Genomic DNA, 10,000 nt, shown 5'->3' with positions numbered 1-10,000 from the left:
GAGGAGGAGGAGGAGGAGGATGAGGAAGGAAGAGGAGGAGGAGGAGGAGGAGGAGGAAGAGGAGGAGGACTGAGGAGGGAGGGTGGAAAGAATGGGATTCGTCATCGGTGTTTCTAGCGTGAGTAAATAAATACCTGGTTTGTTTTGGTGTTTGCTTTGTTTACATTTCTCTTATGTTTTGACGGTTGGGCGAGCGAGACGAATTGATAAATCATGTATCAAGAGAGAAAGGGCTAGATAGAAGGATACGGTGAACGATAGAAGAAATGGAAGGAGAGAGGAGGAGGGGGGGTGAGGAGGAGGAGGAAAGAGAGTAGGAGGAGGAGGAGGAGGAGGTGAGGAGGAGGAGGGGATGAGGAAGGAGGAGGAGAGGAGGAAGTAGAAGAAGGAGAGAAGAAGGTAGAGAAGGAAGGATGAAGAAGAAGGAGGAAAAAAGGGAGGAGAAGGAGGGAAGAGAAGGAAGGAGGAGGAGGAGGAGAGGAGGAGGAGGAGGAGGCAGGAAGTGAGGAGGAGAGATGAGAGGAGAAAGAGACGGAAAGAGAAGGAGAGGAGAAGGAGAAGGAGAAAGGAGAAGAGAAGGAGAAGGCGAAAGGAGGAGGAGAAAGAGGAAAGGCGAGAAGGAGGCGTATAAGGAGGTAGGAGCCGTCGGAGGTGCTACGGCGTCGGAGCAAGGAGTCGGAGGAGATGAGTGCGAGGTAGGCGGATGAATGCGTCGGAGTATGCGGCTTCGCGGCGTGATAGGCCCGGCTCCTGCGCCGTGACCCACCGTGCCGCCTTGCTCCTGGGCGCCGTCTCCGTTCTCCTGCTAATTCGGCGGCGTCGCGTCGGTGCTGCTGACCTGCTTCGGTGCGTGCTTCTGTTGCTGCTTCTTCGGCCTTCTAGTCGCCCCTCCCCACCCGCCCATATCGTTCAGCTCCTCTCCTCGCCGCCCCTTCTCCACACCTCCCGCCAAACTCCGTCGACCCGTAGCCATCCAACATCGCGTTCTTGAGCTCACCAATGGGCCAGATCCGAAGCGCTGGCCAGCACCTTTACCCGCGGTGGAAGGGTGGACTGGGTGGCAATGGGGGCGGAGATGGGCGACGAGGAGTGCTATGGAGGAGGGTACTACAAACGGACAACCCACAACCCGCATGTACTGGAATGTAGTCGAACCACCTGACCAGCATGGCAGACCTACGGCGTGACTAATCGGAGGGCAGACATAGCATACAACGTGTAATGAGGCACGGGGCGGAGCACAAGTCGGGTCAGGCCGAGAGCAGGGACGCCTGAGCAAGAGACCCAGGAGACGATGAGATACTGAAGTGCAGATAATAGGACTAGATACCCGAGATCAGCGACCGAGAAGAAGGGAAACCAAACAGTGAGATGGGAGTTACAGCGAAAGAAAGAAAGCGTAAGTACATCTGATGTCAACATTGGCCGTGACGTCAATAAAACATCAGCGTCGAGGCAGCTGGCACAGTACGAGAATAAACACACAGGTGGATGGGTCACACAGCAGTTAATTATGCTTGCAAAAGGGTAGAGCCATTATTCCAGAATATTACAAAACGTGTTTATGAATTAATTCCTCAGTGATAAATATAGATATGTACGAATAAATACATAATTGTATATAGCTATTAATATATATAAATAAATACAATAAACAATGATAGGTTGTCGTGAAATCGCGTCACTTGGCATGATATGACGCACCGGATGCCATACCTTGTGTCACGTGCCACGGATGGACATTACCGAGGCACCGTTGCTCGATATGATGCCGTGTGACCGTGGCACTTCCCCTCACCCCCCATATGGCAGTCTCAAGGGCAGACGAGGAGCCTTCGTGGGCAGACAAGGTTGAATCGTGATGAGTGTTTTGTTAGGCAAATGACACACGCGGAGGTGAATAAGGGAGTTAAAATAATCCGTATAATAGAATAACAGACAAACAAACAACGGCGACAACAACAGCGAGAGAGAAACGTGCTTATTATCAATTTGAACGAATCGAATTACGCCGCTCATTTTAACGGATCGAAGTTGCATTAGGATTCAAGCGTCGCCAATTGATCCGAAGACGAACGAATCCAATCATACCCGCGCCCGTTCAAAGGTGGCGGGTTCGCGGGGCTTGAGTCGCGTTGGAGAGGGAGTAAACGTGTGCTTTTGTGTTTGTTTGTTTGAGGGGGGGAGAGGGGTTGGGGACGCGAGGGGAGGGATAGGGATAAGGATAGGGGGGAGGGAGATAAAGTGAAGGGGAAAGGGGTAGGAATAGGGGAGAGGAGAGTGAGAGAGGGTGGGGGAAAGGGAGAGAAAGGGAAGGGGGAGGTAAGGAGAGATGTAAAAGAATGGAAGGTCTAGGCAGGGGGGAACAGCTATGACGGATAGGATTAACTAATGAGGAGGAAATAACGAAGAGGAGAGAAGAATGTGGAAGAGACTGGAAGGTAGATACACGGGGTAGGATGGCGGGGAGAGAGAGAGGGAGAGGGAGAGATAGAGGAAGAGATAGAGGAAGAGATAGAGGAAGAGATAGAGGAAGAGATAGAGGAAGAGATAGAGGAAGAGATAGAGGAAGAGATAGAGGAAGAGATAGAGAGAGAGAGAGAGAGAGAGAGAGAGAGAGAGAGAGAGAGAGAGAGAGAGAGAGAGAGAGAGAGAGAGAGAGAGAGAGAGAGAGAGAGAGAAACGTTTGATAAACTAAAAACAAAATTTTGGCGAAGGCTTGAAGGCGTGTGGAGAGGGAGAGAAAGAGAAAGAGAAAGAGAAGGAAAATGAACGTTTGATGAACAAGAAGAGGCACGGATGGGGGAGGAGAAGGATTTCGTTGGAGTGAGGGAGAGAGAGCACGAAAGAGAAAGAGAGCGAGAGAGACGTTTGATGAACCAAAATAAGATGTCGGTGAAGGCTTCAAGGCGGGTGGGGGGCGGGGGAGAGGGAGGAGCTTGTTGGGCACATGTCTGGCACGGTGCCAGGTTGGTGTCAAGGGCACGGGGGCGGCAGCGGCAGGTCTAAGAGGAAGAGTGTTAGGGAAAGTGACTCTCCTTGTGGGCGTGTAAGGGAGGCTGTAGAGTTTCCTGGAGAGTCGGGTTTCTGTGGGCGTGCAGGTGGAGAATCTAGGGTTCCCCGTGGGCGTGTCGGAATGTGATTGGAGTTGTTTTTGGGCGTGTAGAAGTAGGTGGAGATCTGGGGTGGCGTTTTTTTATTTATTTTTTTTTTTCTTTTTCTTTTTCTTTTTCTTTTTCTTTTTCTTTTGTAACAGGTGGGTGAGGTTTTTCTTCACATGTACGATGAAGTTGAAATTGTTATACAATGACCCTCATTCTTTCTTGATTTTTCCTTTTTTTTTTGGGGGGGGGGAGAGGGTGATAGGTGACAAATCCTCTTGAAATGTGTTAGGATGAGTGTGTTCTCCTGCAAGGAAGACAGCTGCGGCTCCAGTGGACGTGTTTTATGCCGCCGGAGAGTTTTGGGTTCTTTCGAGGTCGCACTTGTGTTGGGGATGAGGGGAGGGTGGGGGGTTGGGTAAAGGGGAAAAATGAGAAGAGAGGGGAAGGGAGAGAAAGGGGATAGATGAAGAGAGAAGGGGGAGGATGGGGATGTGGATAGGTGAGGAAGGAAGGGAATGGGGACTGGATGTGAGGGAAGAAAGAGGAGGAAATGTCATCGGCGGCAACTGAAAATGGCCACTGCAATTCCAGTCATCGTCTGGATTTCCCCCCCCCCCTTTTTTTTTCTCTTTTTCTTATTTTTCCTTGCATTCTCCTGTTTCATCTTTCTTTAATTTGCCCCCCCCCCCCTCTATCATGTGGGTGACGTTCACCTTTGCTGAGCCTTGAACTAGATATGATTTTTTTTTCTTTTTTTTTTAATTATAAATGTGAGAGCTCTCGTCATCATCGTGGGCTATCGATGCTGAGGTCATCTTTGTTTTTCCTGATAGTCGTAATATCTTATTCTTGTCGGTATTTGTTTGTGTTATTGTTTATTTTTTATAGTCATTGGTATTATTTCTATTGTTGTTGTTGGTTTCCTTATTGTTTTTATTATTATAGTAGTTATTGTTATTATTATTGAAATTATTATTATTGTTATTGTTATAATTATTTTATTTTATTTTTTTATTATCATTATCATTATTATTTTTACTGTTATTGCAGTTACTATTACTGTTAATATTGGTGTAATGATGGCCTAATACCAATAATGATAATCATGATAATAATAGTGGTAATATTAAGAATCATTATTATTAATTGTTAAAAGGGACAAATAGTATCTCCATTTAATCTTTTCCGCTGCCTCTTTATCGATGAATGAAGGAAATAAAGTAATAATAATAATAATGATAATAATAATAATAATAATAATAATAATAAAAATAATGATAGTGATAGTAATAATAAGGATGATGAAAGTAATAATAATGATAATGAAAGTAATAATAATAAGCATCATTATTATTAATTCTGTGTTAATCTTACAATTAAATTTGGGTAAATAGTATGTCCATTTCAAGGAAATAAAACAGGTGTTGACAGACGGAGAAGCGGCGTGTGGAGGCCGAGTGGAACCTTCGAGTAATTGGACACGTTTGTCTTAGCGCGTTTCTCGGGTTATTTCTCGGTCTGTTATTGGTTATTATTAGGTTGTTATTGAGTCTTATTGTTTATTGGTTATTAATAGGTCGTTATTGGTTACTTTTATTTTTTTTATTGGTTATTAGGTTATTGGTAACTGTTAGATTGTTATAGGTTATTGGTTATTATTAGGTTATTTGTTGTTACGGGTTACAATTAGGTTATTGATTACCATTAGTTTGTTCTTGGTTATTAATGGTTATTAGTTACAATTAGGCTGTCGGTTGTTATTGGTGATTAGGTTGTTACTGGGTTATTTTTCCTTGCATTTTCGGCGAGATCTATTTTGTACTGTACTTTTCCTAACGATATTACTGTTTTCTTTATTTTTATATGTATTTATTCATTTTAAAAATGACATTCACATATTTTACGTGTGTTATGTCAATTTCATGATGCGTTATATCTCATTTGGTTATTATATATATATATTTTTTGTTCTTATATATTTTCTCTTTTACGTTAACCTTCATATAGGTCGTTTTTTTTCTCATTCAACAATCAGCCATAAAGAGTGTTGAGTTAAAAGTACATTGCGGAAGAGTATGGTGGGGTTTTGGTAGATTTATGAAATATGATGACTGTGTCTGTCAGAGTGTATGGTGCTTCGGACGAGTGTTGTGTCCACCATGATTGGTGGTGCTGGCAGTCGTATTTATAGGTTCGCGAGAGAGTATAATGATCGTGACCGTCAATATGGTGTATTTTGTGGTTATTATGTATCATCGCTTGTGAGGAGTTTGCTTGTTGCGGGAAAGTATGGTGTCCACGGCCATAGATTACAGTGTAATAACACCTAAGGTACTTTTCTCCAGTGTAGTATGATGACTGTGATAGCGGTTTTGCTGTGTTAATTATGGACATTTACTTGCTTGTGGAATAGTAAGGTGATCATTATGCAGAGCGCATGGCATCTCGTTACCGGATCGGCGGCAGCAACAGCAGCGGTGGCGGAGGAAGCGGCCTTGCGGGCACCACCACCGTCACCACAATCACCACAATCACCACATACCTTCCCCAGTGTTCCTTCCTCGCTTCTGCTTCCTCAGGCGACGGTGCGAAGCCTCCACTTGTCCTTTTCACTTAGGTCGCCGGTCGTTCTGTTTCTCGCATGGCCGGCGTAGGCCTATGTGGCGGGATGGAATTATGGTGTCGGGGAGATGTATGTGCTTGTTTGTTTGCGGTTCTTGAAAGCGGTGTGTATGTGTTTGTGTTTGTTCATGTGCTTGTACGTGTGTATGGAGTGATCGAATTCATTCGCTGCGCGCGCTTTCTCGTGTGTGTCTACATCAGTGGTTGTCTATAAGCCTTGACCTTCGTAGACGAGCGCAAGAGTGAATGTTGCGGCCCTCACCTCCTACCTGGGGGCTGGCTTACCTTCCCCACCCCGTCCCCACACACGCTTTACCCACCCACCCCGACCCATCTCGTCTCCAGAAGGGTATAAAGAGAAGGGTAGGGTTACACCTGCCCACACCGCTCCACACCTGCCTCCCTCCCACCCCTCGCTCGCTACACCTGTCTCTTCCTTGGTGACAGTTTTATGTAAGGGCCCCCTACCCTGTCTCCCCTTACCCCCTATCACTCTCCCCTCGTGGGTGGAGTCGGGAGTAGGCTAGTGAGAAGCTATTATAATAGGAGCCCAATAAACGCGCGGTGGCCATGAGGGCTGCTCATGGAAATGGTGAGGGGGGAGCGACTCGATCGAGCATGGCAGGAAATTGCTTGTATTGGGGTTGGGGATTCGGTGTTGGAGGTGGAGGGTGAGGTTGTAGTGTTGGAGTACAGGATGGAAGTAATTTGAGTGGTGGTGGAGAGGAGTTGATTTGAGGTTGGGGGTTAGAAAGGGGGGTATGGAGGTCTAAGGAGGAGGGGAGTGAAGTTGCAGATGGAAGTTGGAAGTGGATGTGGGCTTGGTTGGCGTGGTTGGAGAACTGGGCTCGGCCGGTGGTGAGACATATCCTGAGGCCTGAGGAGTGGACGGAGACACGTGGTGGGCTATCTTCCTCCTCCTCCTCCTCCCCCTCCCCCTCCCCCTCCCCCTCCCCCTCCTCTTCTTCTTCTTCCTCCCACGCCTACATATTTTTGCTTTAGATTTACTGCTCCCTCTCTCCCTCCTATGATGTGTATACGTGTTCTATGAATGGAGTACATACTCTTTGACTGGACTTGGAAGTACCGGTAGCTATATTTTTTTTGATAGACCCTTCTGTTTCCTTTGTTAGCTTACAGCATTACAATGTTCACTGGACGGGGTCTTTGACTTTCACTCTCACTCTCTCTATCTGTCTATCTATCTATCTATCTATCTATCAATGTATCTATATATCTACAATGTAGATAATACACTGTATTATTGGAATTGTGCATGTTACAGTATGCTGTAGTTAGCGTGTGGTGCTGCACCTGCAGTATAATGATGGCAACCATGACGTCATTCCCCCCTTCCCCTCCTCCCATTCCCTTACCCTCGGCACAACGTCCGCCAACCCCTCATAAGGCGCGCCGTGGGACAACGCCCATCCAAGGCAGTTCTGTTCAGGACACCATGTTGTCACTGCCTCCAGGATGGTGCTAGAAACACGTGTTGTCAGCCAAGAGAGGGAGATTTAAAGCGAGCAAGTTAGCGGAGAAGACAGAGAGGAGCCAGAGGGCGCTTTCAGTTCGCTGGAAGAGAGAGCCGGTTGGCGCGTTGTCAACGGAAGGAGCGTGTAATGGAGGAATGTTGTCAGCGTGAAGGAGCATGTAAGGGAAGAGTGTTGTCAGCGTCACCAGCAGTCTGCTATAGCGGCGTCATGCTGGCCTTCAGACGATCCGCCGGAGACTGGAATCGCCGAGCTCGAGCGTTCCGTTGGCTGGAATTCGATCCGGCTGTTCGGTCTGGTATTGGGAAGCCGACCTGGTAGTTAGACCGCGCTTCTGGGGTCTTTTGTTTGAATTCCTGGTAGTTAAGACCACGCTTCATGGTAGTTAAGACCACGATGACGGGATTTTTGTGTGGATATAAGGTAGTTCCGATCACTCTATTGGGCTTTCTTGAATGAATTCCTGGTAGTTAAGACCACGCTTCTGAGGTCTTTTGTCTGAATTCCTGTTAGCAAAGACCACAAGATCGGCGCCTTTTGTCATGCGGTTAGATAGAGGTTTCTGCCATGCGGTCGACACCTGCTAAGTGTTTTGACAAAAGTTGCCAGGTTTTTTATATTTTGTCGTGTAATATGTCTGCGTGGGCGAGAGAGGGGGGACTTCTGGGGAAGAATAGGAGAGAGAAACTGAAGTGAACGAAGAGGAAGAGAGGAAGATTAAGGGAAGAGAGATAAAAGAGATTGAAGAAGAAAGGGAAAAACAGAGAGCGAGATATTAATAAATAATCTTCTGGTGATAATGGTCTGGTGTTGTGTGTGTGTGTGTGTGTGTGTGTGTGTGTGTGTGTGTGTGTGTGTGTGTGTGTGTGTGTGTGTGTGTGTGTGTGTGTGTGTGTGTGTGTTAACAACAATAGCGGGAGGGCGTTTAAAGATGCATGGACAAAAGCGGAAGTGATGTGTGACGAGGGAGCTTGAGCACATTGTCATGCATGGCAGTGATTGAGGACGTACTATTGTGCATGGCGGCAGTGAAATGAATATGGATATCCATGATAGCTTCTTTACGACGTGATCTGCAGTGATTACAGCATATCGGAAGTGTAAAAGGTTGCATGGTAATGGCGGAGGTAGTGGGTGACTGACACTGAATTAGACAGGCATTGCATGTCCAAGATTGAATCAAGATGTGGATTGCGTGGCATCGTGCGGCGGCGGAAATGTGAATGTGCATGGCATGGAAGCAGCATAACCATGCAGGTGGATGGAATACTAATGCACACACTCGTATGTTTATACACACATACTTGCATAAGTATTTACTCTTCTATACGTACAAATCTATGCTTACATATATATGTATACACATACATACCTACATACATATGCATACACACATACGTACAAACATATTTATAAGCAGAATATATACGTATATATGCATTTTACACATGTATTTGCTTCATTGTATATATATGCATGCGTGCAACAGTGAAGCAACAAGAGCGTGCCTGCCTGTGGTTTAGTGCATGACGTAGGAGTCAGGTGGAGGCGTAATTTGGTTGATTATATACCGTCCGCCAGAGAGTCAATCACTGGGAGAGAAAGAAAAAAGAGAAAGAGAGAGAGAGGAGGGGAGAGGGGAGAGAGGGAGTGGGAGTAGGTAAGAGATGGAAATCGAATGATAAAAGTGTGATGAACACGAAGGGGAAGAGAGGAATGGGAGAGGATGTGGCTGTGTATTAGCGAAGAGGGAGGGAGGGAGAGGGTGATGATGAGGAAGAGGAAATGGCAGAGCATTCGCGAGGGGGGAGCGTGAAAAAAAAGAGAAATTGGATGGGAAAGAAAAATAGAGAAGAGAGAGAGAGAGAGAGAGAGGAGAGAAGAGAGAGGAGAGAGAGAGAGAAAAAAGAGAGAGAGAGAGAGAGGGAAGAGAGAAGAAAGAGAGAGAGAGAAAAAGAGAAAGAGAAGAAAAGAAAGAGAAAGAAAAAAGAGAAAGAGAAAGAGAAAGGGAGAAAGAAAAAGAGAAAGAGAAAGAAAAAGAGAGAGAAGAGGAGAGAAGAGAGAAGAGAGAAGAGGAAGAGATGGGAACAGCGAGAGGAGAAAGAAAGGGAGAGGGGTATGTACGGAGAGAGAAAATAAAGAAACAAAAATTTACGGAGAGGCAGTTGTACCAATATACGGTTCTCGTGTATTTTTAAAATGTTATTCCCTCTTTCTAGTAAATTTCACATCCTGAATGTGTTCCTTAATTTATCTCTAAACATTGATAGTAAAGGCCGTCTGTTTTTTTATGTTTTTTGGTGGGAACAAAAACTAAAGCAAATTCAAGTTATGAATTTTAATTTGCATGAGTTATTAGATTAGATAAAGCGATAGATAAATAGATAAGAGGATTATCTAGATGTGAAGTGACGGATTGAGAGTGAAGCTGGAAGAGAGGCTTGGTTGTCGAGGGGGGGGGGGGGGGGAGGCTGCAGCAGGTTTGAACACTAGTCGACCTGCTGCGCTCGTTGCATTGCTGCTGTTGTTATTATTATAAATTTTTATTGTTTGTATTGTTTGTTGTTTTTTGGTATAGGGGGTGTGAAGGATAGGGTGTGTTTGGGTTGAGTATATTACTTACTGTTCCCAATTTTCATGATTTTCTTAGCTAAAATTTAATTTCAAAATTATTGTTGGTCCCTTTTTTTTAAACGTAAATTAAACGCAGCCCTTTGATTTTTAATTATTCCTCAAATCTGCTTGACTAAATAAGGAGGAATATAGCCACCAGGTTGACTT

The sequence above is a fragment of the Penaeus chinensis genome, chromosome 2 (assembly GCF_019202785.1).
Source record: "Penaeus chinensis breed Huanghai No. 1 chromosome 2, ASM1920278v2, whole genome shotgun sequence".
NCBI classification, from domain to species: Eukaryota; Metazoa; Arthropoda; class Malacostraca; order Decapoda; family Penaeidae; genus Penaeus; species Penaeus chinensis.
This window is presented reverse-complemented; position numbering follows the sequence as displayed.